This window comes from Seriola lalandi, unplaced genomic scaffold, assembly GCF_002814215.2.
Source record: "Seriola lalandi dorsalis isolate HSWRI2012SDOR001 ecotype SW California unplaced genomic scaffold, Sedor1 jcf7180002053713, whole genome shotgun sequence".
NCBI classification, from domain to species: Eukaryota; Metazoa; Chordata; class Actinopteri; order Carangiformes; family Carangidae; genus Seriola; species Seriola lalandi.
In genome coordinates, this window is record NW_019524266.1 from 136,140 (window position 1) to 150,195 (window position 14,056).

Consider the following 14,056-nt stretch of genomic DNA (forward strand, 5'->3'; position numbering starts at 1 on the left):
ACCCCCTCACCCCCACCACCTATCCTGTTCTTACCTTCCATCTAGCTTTCTGTGATGGGGGACGTCTGGGGTCAGTGATTCTGTCCTGTGTTGCCCCTGATAGTTCCTCCTGCATTCAGATTATTCTGACCTTAGATCAGCCCTATCAGCTGACCACTAAAGCACTTTAAACCCCAACCTATCCAAATGCCAGCTGCTCCCCTCAGAGCAAAGATTGCCTCATATCTCTCAGCTTGTTTGTCTATCTGTCTCTGTCTGGTATGAACAGGAGGAACAGTGCGACTAAAAAGGAAACCATGAGCGAATGCTCTTCGGCAATGCTTCAATTTCAAATGACAAAGTAGAGACAGTGAGCTGAGCACTGGTGTGAGATGAGCTTTATCCCCAGTTGTCATTTAAACTTGGCCTCCTTTAGTCTGTAAATAACATGCCTCAGCTCCACTTTGCACACGAGAGTCAAGTGCTCTCAGCCGAGATTGGAGTAGAGGAGTGTGTGTACTGTGTATGTGACTGTGTGTGTTTTCACCCAGAGAGACACCAGTACATCCACCGTTCAGGAATTAAAAAGAAAATAAAAAAAATTTTATAAAGCACATGAATCAATTTAGCTCTAAGAATTTGCTCCTGCCATGAATGTGCGAGTTTGATTTCTCGGTGTCAAAATCCAATATGTTTTAGAACAAAATCTATTGGATCACAGTTTTATTGCCCTCGATGTAACGGGTTTTTCTAATGATTCAATTTGATTGACAGCTGGCACTCAGTTATCCTGCGCTACAGCCAATCTTTCAGATCACTGACAAGAAGCTAAACACTGGATAAAGCATGTGGGGAACATTTCTTTCACCCATTTAGAGAAGAGAGAGAAGGAAAAAAAAAAAGAAAAGCTGATTTTTTTTTTGGATGATTTTCCTGCAACATCTCCTGGTCTTTTTTGTCTGCGCATCCTGTGAGAGGTGGCTCGCCTGATGTGCTTGTGCATTCAGATGAACGTCCGGTCTTATTGTGTGTGACCTCCGTCTCTCTGGCTGTTTGCTGTCTCGGATAACATTTTGACATTCCAGTCTCCTCTCTCAGACACTGCGATACCTTGGACTGAGGGTGGATGGGGGGCCCAATGATAAGGCTTCACTCACAATTAGCAGGCAGGAGCAGGGAGGCGAGAGGGGGAAATTGAACTGTCAGAGAGAGAAGAGAAGAGAGGAGGAGTGGAGGAGAGAAGAGGGTGGGGATGGAGGGGAGGAGGGGGGGTGACCCCATCCTGCAAAATGGAGCCCGTCATAATTTGTTCATTTGGTGCCCATCAGGCTCTACCTTCCCTCTCTAACACCGCTCTGCTGACCTCCCTCCCTCTGTTTCACCCTCTCCCATTCCTCCTATCTCCTCCATCTCTCATTTTCCATTTCACCTTCCTGCTTATACCCTCGCTCACCACAGAATTCCCCACTTATTTTATACCATGTTCATCGACTGTACATGCGATATGATTGTGCTCTCCCTTTAGCCACACTCACTCTGTAGCTATTAGCAACATTGTTCTCATTAAATGCATCAATTGGTGATTTAAGAAAAAAAAAAAAAAAAATTACCCAGAGGCTTGAAGAGCTGGGAGTCGGGAGAAAAGGAGCTAACAAGACCAAGGCCTGTGCTTGCCCTGCCCCTCTGGAGGATGTGATGGATGGTAATGTTAATGTTAAATAAGCAGAGAGGCTTTTAGCAGCTTTGTATTTAAATGTCAAATGCTGATGGGCCCTAATGAGATAATGCTGCTGAGAGCAATTAGCCTGCTAGACACACAGAAGACTATTCGCTTCAACACACGTACATTCACACACATGCAGTAGGTGTATACAAACACTTGTAAGCATACCATATATGGCTGAGTGGAGAAAACAACTGACACTTAAAGGGAGAAGATTGCTCTTAATATTGGACTTCATGATTTACTCAAGGGCCCACCTGTTACAGTATGTTGTCACTGCATGAGCATTGTATTACTTTAGTCCTGCACACTACTTCAGCTGACCTTTTTTTTTTTTTAAAGTTTTCTAATGATGTTAAACAACTCGATACACTTTGTAGGCCACCAGTATTTAAGCAGGTGACAGCACAATCTTAATGACTACTCATACGTGTTGCAGCTGCTTTCACAGGCTGCGATCTTCCACTTCACCACGACAGAAACTAGAACAAACCCGTTCAGGCTCTGGGACCATGAGAGAAGACAGCTGCAGTGTGTAAAATATGTATGATGGTTGTTTAAGATTGTAATCATAGTAACTTGCATCCGAGACATATGGCTAAAGATTTATTTATTAAAAGAATAAACGTTGTAATTTAACTGAATTTTTCATTTTATTCTGTAATTATATGTTGCTTGATGAATTGATTTTCTGGTATAATGTAAGTGTCTTTGTTGGCCGTCTACATTATGTGTTAACTCTCAGATGTATAGGTTGATTAGAGTGCGTTCTCTCCTCACTTGGCCTTGCGGAAATATCTTTCACTTGCATTTTTTGTCACACAGGCATTTGAATCTACCGGTCTTCTCTGTGCCCGGGTACCTTTTTTTTTGGCAATGTTTCTGTAATATTTATTTTCCAAACTTCAAAGTAGCAAAGGAAATGTATATATATATGCTTCATGAAATGGAAATCGCGTTTTGCTCCAAAGTGACCTCCTTTGTTTTACAAGTGTAGTTTCACCAGATCTTAGTGTTGGCTCCGGGTTGAACTGAGCACTCGCTGTTGATAAGACCGTATAGATTTTCATCTTTTTTAAATCTCTCTCTGTCTCTCACTCCCTACACGGTACAATATGTGTGAATTGTTATATGTCAGCAGAAGTGTGCATGGCGTGTGTGTGTGTGTGTGACAGAGAGGATACAGGTGTTGTTAGCAAGCTCTGAAGGTGACTGCTGGTCTCATCCATCAAACAGGCTTTCCTCAGGCTGATCCCTAATGGATCCCCTCAATCAGTGCCGCTCACTGTCAGTCGCAGTGCAACAAAATGAGAAATCAGGCAACTGGTTGCGCAGCCAAGGTTGGGAGTCATATAAAGGGGACAAAGTGATAAAGACCAGCTCGTGTCCAGCCTGTTGATTAGTATTGAGTGATCTCAGCCTTCCAGCCGGTCATGACGCAGGACATCAATCTGGACAAAGCTGCTTCTTCAACAACTATAATTCAGCTGTGCATTCACTATGTCCAAACCTGCAAACTTGACTTCAGTGGTGATCTGTTGGCTATGCATAGTAGCCACTGCATATCAGTCTGTGCCTTTTTTAATTGCACTTACTGGCTCAAATTAACTAGCTTTAATAAATCAATATAATTTGATAACAGGCTACGGACTGAGTGTACCCGAGGTTTTGATTTCATTCTGTGCAATTTACAACAGTAATGGAAATGGAAATGGTAAATGTGCTAAGACCCGTCTGTACTTTAAAAAACTACTCCCAGGCTAGTGTGGCTATCAAGTGTTAACGCACTTCGCTTTACCATAGGCCATTAAAATCTATGAAGGGAGCACAGATTCAAACAGAGCATTCACTTTATTCATCTGTGTCCAGGGCTCCTCACTATGTTAAATGCTGGTTCTGTCTTCCCTTCATGGTGATTTGATTTGAGAAGCTAATATACTGAAAGCCTACTCTTGCTGTTTGTCTTCAGCTACTCATTCTCTCAGCTTTAAAAGCCCAAAGCCTTTATTATTGAAAGGACCTCTATTTGGTTTTAGGGTCTAACAAAATTGTCGACCGCATTTTCCTCATTGAACACAGAATGAAAAGGGTTTGAGTGCTGTTGGTGCCTAAAATAGATTCATTATACAGTATGTCTCTGTCTGGCTTCTAAATACACAGGAAAGACAGAGATATGGAGGTACAGTAAAGTAGTCACACTAAAAGCTCTCTGTCCTGCTGCTGGTTTTGCTCCACTGCACTTCCACTTTTCTCAGGCGGTACAAACCAAAGTGTAGTTTCAGATCTTCTGGACAGTCTTCACACTGTTTCAGTAGCTCAGGGCTGGATTACAAACAAGGAAAGCCAGCGAACTTGCCCCAGATGCCCTTGTCCAGGTTCACTTTGTGTCATTTGGTTTTTATTACTTCAGTAAATTCCTTATTTATATGCACATCTACAGCACAGTATCAGCTGAAAATGCTAAAGGCCTCATGATGAGTCTTGCATCATTGCCCCATCCTGAGGCTCTGAGGAGCCCTGAGTCAAGTTTTAAACAATTGCCTTAATTTATTAGGTAATGTTGTCTTTACAGAGGCATATTCAAGCAATTTTATCACCAAAAATTGATGGACTTACAAGGTACTGGTTATTTACTGAGACTCTTGGTGAAATATAATACTATCAATATGTACTTAATGGGTATTTGGATTTGACTGACAGCGGGAAGAACAGACACCATAGTACACTGGGAAACTGTAGCTGTAAGTGTCCAAGACTGTTTTTATCCTCATACATAAATGGCATAAGTGTCCTTTCCTTCCAGGTAAGATATGGTTAAATTTAACTGCAATTAAAACCACTTGGTTAAGATCAGATTGGGCTTTTGGTTAAAAGAAAAAAAAGCTGACAGAGAAAATCTCTGTCAGCTCAGTGTGGCCGAGGCTTTAGAAATGCTAAGCTTAAGAGTTCCTAGAGCAAATAATCATAAATCAAAAAGAAGGTCTCTATTTTTATTATTTTAATTAATTTTTTTTATTTGGAAATTTTATTGATTAGGTTAACTGTTCAATTATACTTTCTGTAAATTTAATTTTAGAAGATAAAAGTCCAAATGTTGTTTCAAAGCCTTCTCCACTCTGCCAGGAAATGATGAAACCTTGATTGATTCATTATTTTGTTGCCCTGAAACTTGTCACATTTCTTTGAAAGAACAGTCATTATTCACAAAAACAGGTTGCTTGTCAGGAAAACATGAGCACTGTCACTGTGTTTTAACAAATTACCAGTGTTGTCATTTTTCTGAGAGGGAGAGAAAGAAATGCTACATAATATTTTTGTTCTGGTTTCGTTGTGAATTAAGTAACTGATATTGTCAGTAAGTCATATCCATTCCGTTCATTCTTTGTCCTTGTTGCAGGCAGGTCCTCGCCCGTTGACGTATGTGGCGATATTAATATTGGTGGTGGTATTGATTTGGAGGCCTGCACACAGTCATACATACAGCTGTCCGATGGTGGGCTTACCAATCACCATAAGTCAGTGTCTGGCTGGGAACACCAGGGGTGGTGTGAGCACCCATCAGAAATTAATCAGAGAGATTTAATGCAGCCTTCGCCTCCACTATTTCAGGAGTTCGTACAGTTCTCACATTATTCATATTGTACAGTGTTGAGCTGTGTGACTGCAGGTTTCAAGAGCAACCCATCAGATGAGAGCGTTTCGGTGATCAGATTAGGTCCAAAGCATCTAACGGCTTCATAAATGTCATAAAACGAACTTGTATGTAATATTAATTGTAAATGTTGCAGATTTCTCCACCAGGACTGACATAGAAGACAGATGTCTTTACATGTGTTTAAAGTCTCACTGCTCACTTGCTGTCTCTTTGTTTCACCCTCCACGTTCCCTCCTTTCTCTGAAGCTAATGAAGGCTCCTTGGTTACAGTCCATGATTATCATACAGATAGGATCATATCCCATTGATTTTATGCAGATGATCACCTTTCTGTGTACGCGGGGCTGATGGTGGTAGTAATTTACAGAAGAAAATCAATTACCCTTCTCGTCTGCAGGAGTAATTGTTTATTATTTTCCTATTAGACAAACTGTGTTGATCAATGTTATGGAAAGATTGCCCATGAATAGTATCAACATAAATAGATTTGCGTTCGACATTAGTACTACTTTTCCTTTGATGACCTGCACAATGTCAAACCAATGCCACAGGCTGAGATTTAAGCACCAACTATATGTGGTGGATTTGTGTGAGTGTGTGAGAGTGTGTGTGGGTGGGTGTATTAATGGGCGATAAACCTTAGTCTCTACACACTTTTTCTCGGTGAATAAGACTTTTTTTTTTTTACTTTTTGCAAACACAGAAACCCACTGCAGGCCCTGAAATGACCTGCAAGTCCACAGATGTATGTCCTCTGTGTAGGTTTGATGGTATGATGAAAAAATTGCATGCAGGATAGTAAGCGCAGGAGCCTGCATCGACGTTGTTGTTGCTTCACAAATTTGCGGTTGATGGGTATAGTCAGTGGTTCCCACAGCCCCGTCCGCATCCTCTCTGCCTGTATCAGTATGGATTGATCTCGACACAAACTAATCACTATTACTCACTGAAGTAATTGGCCCGGCCCCGATCACAGAGTAGCAAACGATTGACTGGTCGGAAGATCAATACTCTGATCAGAAGAGGTGGGAGCAGAAAATAGGGATGCAGGGGAAGGCGGAGGGATGTTTTGTAATTTGGCAGACAAATCTGGCTGAAAAGTACAGTTTCTGAGAATGTTTTAGTTCACCTATTGCATCATCTGTGAGGCTCATTTTAACTTTGCTTAGTTATTCACACTTCTTCTCTTTTCATCCTCTCAAGAGCCGGATACCTATCCCAGAAGGCACAGTGACAACCTTCCTCAAATTACCAGTTCATAGATTTGGACAATTAAAAAAGGAACTCGATCAGAAGTTAACATCCAAAACATCTAAAAACCAGGAGATCAACTGATATTTAAAGCTTTTTAAAATAAAAAAGCATCAGGAAACCGCTGATTACTCAGTTGATAGGTCTAAGAATACATGGTGTTGTATGATGCACAGATTAAGAGGAAAGCACCCTGAGGCAAATTTGTAATTGTGGCCTACATACAGTAGATTATACATAAACTGATCAGACTAGAGTCTAATATTAATTGTAATATAACAGTTTTAATTAAAGTTAACTAGTTTATCGAGCTAAATTATGAAAGATGTACTGGTTCCAGCTGCTCAAATGTGAGTCATTTTCCTTCTTTTAAAACTTGGTACAAAGTTGGTTGGGGAAGAAACAAGCTGTTTGAAGCCGGGTTCTGTCAAATGGTGATGAGCATTTTCACTATTTTTGACATTGTGTTATCAAGACAATTGAAATCAAGAAAATAACTGAGAGAGATGAGATCAAATAGGAAAAGTCTTTTCGTAACCTGGTATTGTTCATTCCACCTGACATGCATTGTCACTTATTTGAAATCAGAGCAGCGGACGAACAAACATGTAAGCGCACATAAAAAACAGAAATTCCTGGGATGGGTAATCAGCCCTGACTCTTCTACTACTAAGAGGGTGACGACTGAGCCACTGTGCCCGAGCCCTCAGATGTCACTCTCCTGACATTTGGCCTCAGCTGTTGCATTCTCCCGCTCAGCCTATTTCATAGAGAGAGAACAAAAAAAAAGCAGGTGGTCGTATGATTTTCATGCGTTCAATGTGTTTGCAGCCCTTAGCCCCCTGCTCCTGCCCTTGTGTATTCCTCATCCCACTGGATCCCATTTCTCTTTCATCCACGGTGGTCGTCGTTCCTGCTTTTAGGAGGTTCCTGCTTGGCCAGACAGAACGCTGAGCACAGTTCCGGAGCGCTGGCCCTCCTCTCAACATTCACATCTCAGCATCTCCCCCGACGCTGCTCCTGTCTCGCTTTCTCCTCTCCTCCATCTACCTCCACTGCCCCTTCTCCACCCCCCCTTTTTTTTTTGCCTTTTCTCTTTCTTCTCCTTCTGCTCTTCCTCTTCCCTTCCCTCTCTCTTTCTCTCTCTCTCTGTGGTTGTTGATTGGGTGTCTGAGTGCTTGTGGCAGCTGTGTGTTGTGTGTAATAGAGCAGAGAGGCTAGTCTGAATACAGCGATGGGAGAATTTGTTTATGTGAGAGATGCATAGATGGAGACAGGTCTCCAGACGCTGTGGGCTCTCTCTTGCTGTCATCCTGCATTCAAGCCCTGACAGGAGATCTGAGATGGCCAAATATGCCAGACGCTCGCCCCAAATCCCCAAGCTGCACTCTGCAATCCAACCGGTGTGTGTTTGTGTTTATTCAGATTTGACAGACTGATTCTGTGTGTGTGTGTGTGTGTGTGTGTGTGTGTGTGTGTGTGTGTGTGCGTGCGTGTGCGTACGTGCATGCATGCATGTGCAGTGTGTGCATGTGTCTTTGGGATGGCATGCTTGATCACATTCCCCTGCCACAGCCTTGGTCCAGGGTCCATTACCACTGAGCGATAGAAGGGAGATAGTGTACCAGCTATTCTCTTTTTATCCCATCCCAGTGATCTCTTTCTCTGATGTGTTAAGTCTGTTCAGTGGGGCAAGGATTTAGCTTCCATTGCTGGTCTGAGATGTGTGTCCAGCTCCAACAGCTTATTTAGCGTTTTCATTCCCCTCTCCGTGGCGCACTTGTAGTCGCATTTGTATCTGAATTTTTGCAGTGGTTTGTCCAAGTTAGCCTTGTCACTTCAGCCTCACGTCCTCAGGGACTCTTTGCTTTGTCTCCGTGTCACCATGATGCGCAGCAATATGTTATTTAAATCAAGTGTTTCAATTGAATAACCTCTACTTTTGGTTCATATACGGAGCTTCCCCGACCCTGCGACAGACTACAGCAGTACACCGTCTTGTTTGGTGCAGTACTGAGTGTGGCGCTGTTCTTCCTAAATGAAAACAAACTAATGTATTGGAATAATATGCGTAGAGGAAAGACACTAAAGCACAATTAATGAAGACTGAATTTGAAGTGGCTGGTTGGCTGTAGGGCTGTTGTTCCCATTAGAATCCATGCTTCCATCAATGCAGCTCGGCTAAAAAACGCGAAGGCTGCATTCTGAGAGCAACCACAGTCGGCATGTTGTGGCCTTTTAACTGCCTTCAGCAATCACATTTGATGCTCCTTAATTATCCAACACTTTTCCCCCCTTCTGCCTTGCTGCCTTCTTCCCGCTCAGCCACAGAGACGGTGCATTTGCTTACCTCTCTGCCTTGCCTAAGTGTTCGCCTGCATGTAAATTAATCTTGATTCACTTTACCCTGCCCTGCTGAGTGCTACAAATTACCCTATAGCAACGAAACAGCACAAGTGAAAAAAGCCAAATCGCTGCACTTGATAGGCTGTTGCTCCTGTGCTTTATGCCATTACATTAGGGCTACATAATGAATGCTCTCTTTTGAAAAGTAGTGTGTCGTAGGTTTTTAATTCATCCTGAATAGGGAGTGTTTGTGCATCTCTCTCTCTCTCTCTCACTCACTGTGTATGTTTGCATGTGTTTCTCTGGAAGAAGCTTTAATGAAGGAGGCCTTGCTGGGTAGCCACGAAGCACCCCCCCCCCACAACCACCACCAACCCTCACCCCCCACCATCCTCCTCACCAAAAACGTCGGCATCCATCATGCCATTTACAGGAGCTTGACAAAATTAGCTGCCTTTGTGCCGTAGTCACTCTAATTGGCCAAGGAAGAAAAACAGGCTTTTGACACAAACACAGGCAACACATTCACTTACCGCGGCACTTGTCTCTCTGTGGATGTTCATGTGAAAGAGGTTTCACCAGAGCAAGAATTGGCTCCAGCTTGAGTGCTTCCCTTTTCTGCCCTGACTGCTCTTCACAAATTTCCCTGCCATCTTTTTATTGCTTTTAAACCAGTTTATGTTCTGTCTTCACTGATGGACATTCACTCAATACTAACTTGCTTGTCTGGCGAGAACACGTCCCTTAAGGAGTCAGGCTTTGTTGCTGTCATTATGACCAAAAGTCATTTTTATTTGCTGTCTTTAATCTCAGCATATTAGTCAAATATTCTACTGCATATGAAATAACCTTGACTATTGACAAAGCAAGGACACTCACTGTGGGTATGTTCTCAGTTCTTCGCTTGTGTGTGTGTTTGTGTGTGTAAATCAATGACAGTGAATGGGAGGAACCCCTCTACAAACCCTCATCTTTCATCTTGAATAACCGATATCATAAACAGACGCTACTCATCAATCTCACCTGTGTTCCCAATACAAAGATGGGAGGCAGGCCGATTTCCCTCTCTTTCTGCAGACCTGATGACATTTACTAAATTGCTCCATGTGTGTGTATATATGTATGTATATGTTTTATTTATATATATATATATATATATATATATTTAATATGTTGCATACAATCTGAGCCATGTGTTTGTGAGTGTGTTTTCCTGTATACTTGTGCCTAATGTTTGTGCTTGGCAACATTTGTGCATGCTCACATTTATCTATTTCAGTAATACTGTAGATCAGTTTGAGTTGAGTGGACAGGTTTTCCTTAGTGATCTTTGCCTCTTTTTTTTTTTTTCTTCTGCAGTTTTCTGTGTTGGCAGCCCTGCAGCGCCATAATCATCCACAGAGGGGCAGTGCAGCAGTTTGCTGCTACCATGGACCTGGAGAGAATATGAAATAAAAGTGGGGATAAATCAGGAAAACCAGCACACATGAAGAAGAGGTAAAGATTGAATTATGTTTAATGATGTCATTTGGAGAGGAGTGTACTATATTATAACAAATGATAAAAGTGCGTTTTAATGAGTAGTCATAAAGACTCAGTAGACAATCTTATTCAATAGGCCTCAGAATTGGCTCGCAAGGTTCCTCAGGGTTGAAAAAGAACAAAGTGACTTTGGGACAATTATTGCACGCCTGTTTATTATCACTCACCCATTCTAAGCCAAATTGAATGTGCTGTAAGTGAGAGTGTGTGTGTATATGGCCCAAGGTCATGATAAACATTGTACATCACTAGCTTTAGGCAACAGAGATAATCCTTGGATAAATAATAGATGGAGTATATAAATCTATTAGCCAGAACAAGACATTCATCCCTCTGAAAGAGGGATTACCAAACAGAGACCCTGTGTGTGTGTGTGTGTGTGTGTGTGTGTGTGTGTGTGTGTGTGTGTGTTTGTGTGTTTGTGTGTGTGCGCGTGTGCGTGTGTGCGTGCGCATGCGTGTGTGAGTAAATGAGTGCCTGTGTCTGTCTTTCAAAGGTGACAGCAGAGATAAACCACAAACGCAATGATTTCAAGAGTGAGTTTAAAGCATGTTTATTAGATTTTTTTCTCTCTCACCCACAACAGGCCTTCCAACCTTCTGTCTTTAATATCACTTATCTGGAAACATTATGTGCTAATTTTCCACAGAAGAGAAGAAAACGTGATTGTGATTAAAAGGGCCTCTTCCTGAAACGTTTCAAGTTTAAACGGTGCTCAATGAAGTGTTCTCCAGCCAACTGTTCCTTTCTGAACTAAAACTAAACAAAGTTCACAGCAACTGCAAAACAAAGACTGCCACAACAATTAGTTGGAAACAATTAAATATCATTATGTTGTAATTAATCTGCACACAATTCATTAAATACTAATTCCATATGAAAATCGGGGAGAGAAGAATGCCATCAATACGCCGCTTTAATTAGCATGTGATTGACAGCTTGCTGAAATGGAGAGTTTTTGTATAGGATGACATGGTCTGTGTGTGTGTATGTGTGTGTGTGTGCTTGTGTGTGTGCTTGCGCTCGTGCTCGTGCTTGTCAGTGTGTACAAAGTGGATCATCTTAAGTGTGTAAAGATAAACTCCCCTCTGTCTGTTGATGGTAATTAAGTTTGCTCCCTGTGGGGTTGCTGGTATGGCCAGGTTGGGGGCAGCGGGTTTGGGAGGGGTGGGGGGCATGATCTGTGCTAATTATTGTACATGAGAGCCTGTTTTGGCTCCTGATAAGCACTGTGGGGCCCCTCTGTGTGTGTGTGTGTGTGTGTGTGTGTGTGTGTGTGTGTGTGTGTGTGTGTGTGTGTTCAAGATGTGCAAAACTGAATGGAGCCATATGACTTTGGGTCACACCCTGAGTGCCGTTGCTAGGATACAGCATCTGAAGCATCATGGAGGGGTGGTACTGGGGTACTCCATCTTCTGCCCCCACACCCACACACACACATGGACACACACACACAGACCCACACACACATACGGACACACACCATCCCGATCCTGCTTCCTGCTCTCGGTCCCCCCTCTGCCACTTCCCCCTGGGGTTTGGCTGAATGGGCTGCGCTGACAGGGGCTGAATGGTTTGGGGTGACAGGGGGGTGGTGTCCTATTTGTCCCTAAATGCTTCTCTATAGACCCCTGATAATAGACTGGCTGCCTGTTCCCCTTCCCCACCCGCCTCACCAAACCTCCGCCGCCAGCTTCACCCACTCTGTCTCTGTCTCCTTGTCTCATTGTCTCCCCCCTCATCCCCTCTGTCTCGCTTTCCTCCCTATCATATCTCCTTCTCTTCCCATCTCTTTCTCTGTCTCTCTTTTTCTTTTCTCTTTCTGCTACTGCACTTTTTCACGCTGTAGCTGCATTGGGCTCAGTCCTCTGATGTATAAGCATTCTTCGCTGCTTATTATATTGTGGCTGGTCTGCATTTAAAAGTAGAAGGTCACTGCTTGTTACTCACCTCTCCAGCACCTCAGCTTTGTCCGGCAGCTCGGGCTCTGCCAGTGTTAATAGGAGCTGCTTTTGATGTTGGTCTTTCATGCTTTGTTTGGAGACATAGCTGAAGATACCTTTGATGACGGCAGGCCTATTAGTCAGGCTGTGGGATAAATGAGAGGAAGTAAGGCAGAGTATTTTTAATGACTGATCTGTGCTCAAATAAAAAAATAAAGCAAAGAAACTGATGCGAGCAAAAGCTTTGAAAAAAAATACAAAGATTGAGCCTCTTTTTGTATTCACCACACAATCAGAAGCAAAGCGCACGAGAGGTCACCAACCTGCATCTGGATCACCATCTGCTGAGTGGAATCACTACATCAGATGTTTTTGTGTGCTTTGTCTTTAGAAAAAAAAAAAAAAAATCTGTTTACTAACTTGAATGTGCATGAGTGCATGTTTGATTTCATGTTAGTCTGTGTGTGTGTGTGTGTGTGTGTGTGTGTGTGTTTGTGTTTGCATGTCTGTGTCTATGTGTGAGCATGCTCGCCTGTGTTTAGGGGTCAGGAGTGAAGATGTTACCCTCTGGTCATTCATCACAAGCGTGACACGCTCTCCCCTGCGCTCCGGTACGCAGAGGCAATGTTTTATAAAAGAATAACACGTCAGCGGGCACCCAACGGCCATCCATTACCACCCTGTGCAACCTGCAAAGACGTGCACTGGACTCACAGATTTCATGCACTCACTGCGCAGCATGCTTGTGGTCTGCATATACAATAGCACACATTGTCTTGCCCTTATTTTTATTTATTTATTTATTTATTTATTTATTTTTGGGATAAATTTGTAACATTTCGATTAACCTATGAACTCCTGCTTCCTCTGGCCCTGTGTGTGATTTGTGCTGCAAAGGCAGAATGAGGCAGAGGATGGAGGGAATGGATAGATTTAAGACACAGGAGGCCCAGCATCCGGAGGCAGAGTTGGTTTATGGGAGCTCAGCAGACCTTGATGGTGCTGAGTGTTGGAGGGAAAATGTCTTTATCTTCTCTCTCTTACTACACACACACACACACACACACACACACACACACACACACACACACACACACACACACAGAGTTAACGCTGCCCTCACATGGCTCATCACTCATCTAGCTGACAGCAGCTGCTACTACTACTGCTACACACACACACACTGACACACATTTTCAGGTGATCAGCTTAATCGACAAAGAAGAATGTAGAAAAGTCCTACTGAGTGTATATATACAGATACAATTACCATTTATGTTTGTATATTTTTGGTAAATGATAGGAATCCAACAGAGCGGACTCATCAATGGAAAAGATCCACATTTCAGACGAACAAGTTCTCGAACATATCAGATGAAGAGCTACTTTCTTAAAGGGCCAGTCTGTAACGTGACACTAATCTGTTGTGTATTCACATGTTGGACATAATTTAAAAGTGTTGTTTGACATTTTAGGGAATGGATTATTAGTTTTCTGGCAGAGAGTAAGTTGAGACGATCCATACCATACTGTCATGCCCGCCCGCTAAACATCTTAGTGGAACCAGTAGCCAGTTAGCTTTACATAGGTCAAAGACTGGAAACGGGGGGGGGGGGG

General features: G+C 42.7%; 1 protein-coding gene across 1 annotated transcript in view; it reads left to right on the top strand.

The window, feature by feature from the left end:
• The window catches only part of LOC111651681 (corticotropin-releasing hormone-binding protein-like), a 76,050-nt gene that overhangs the window by 10,524 nt on the left and 51,470 nt on the right, over nucleotides 1–14,056 (top strand). The window contains exon 2 of the mRNA XM_023401700.2: nucleotides 10,314–10,451. The gene's annotated coding sequence lies outside the window, so the exon portion shown is untranslated. The remainder of the gene's footprint in view (nucleotides 1–10,313; nucleotides 10,452–14,056) is intronic.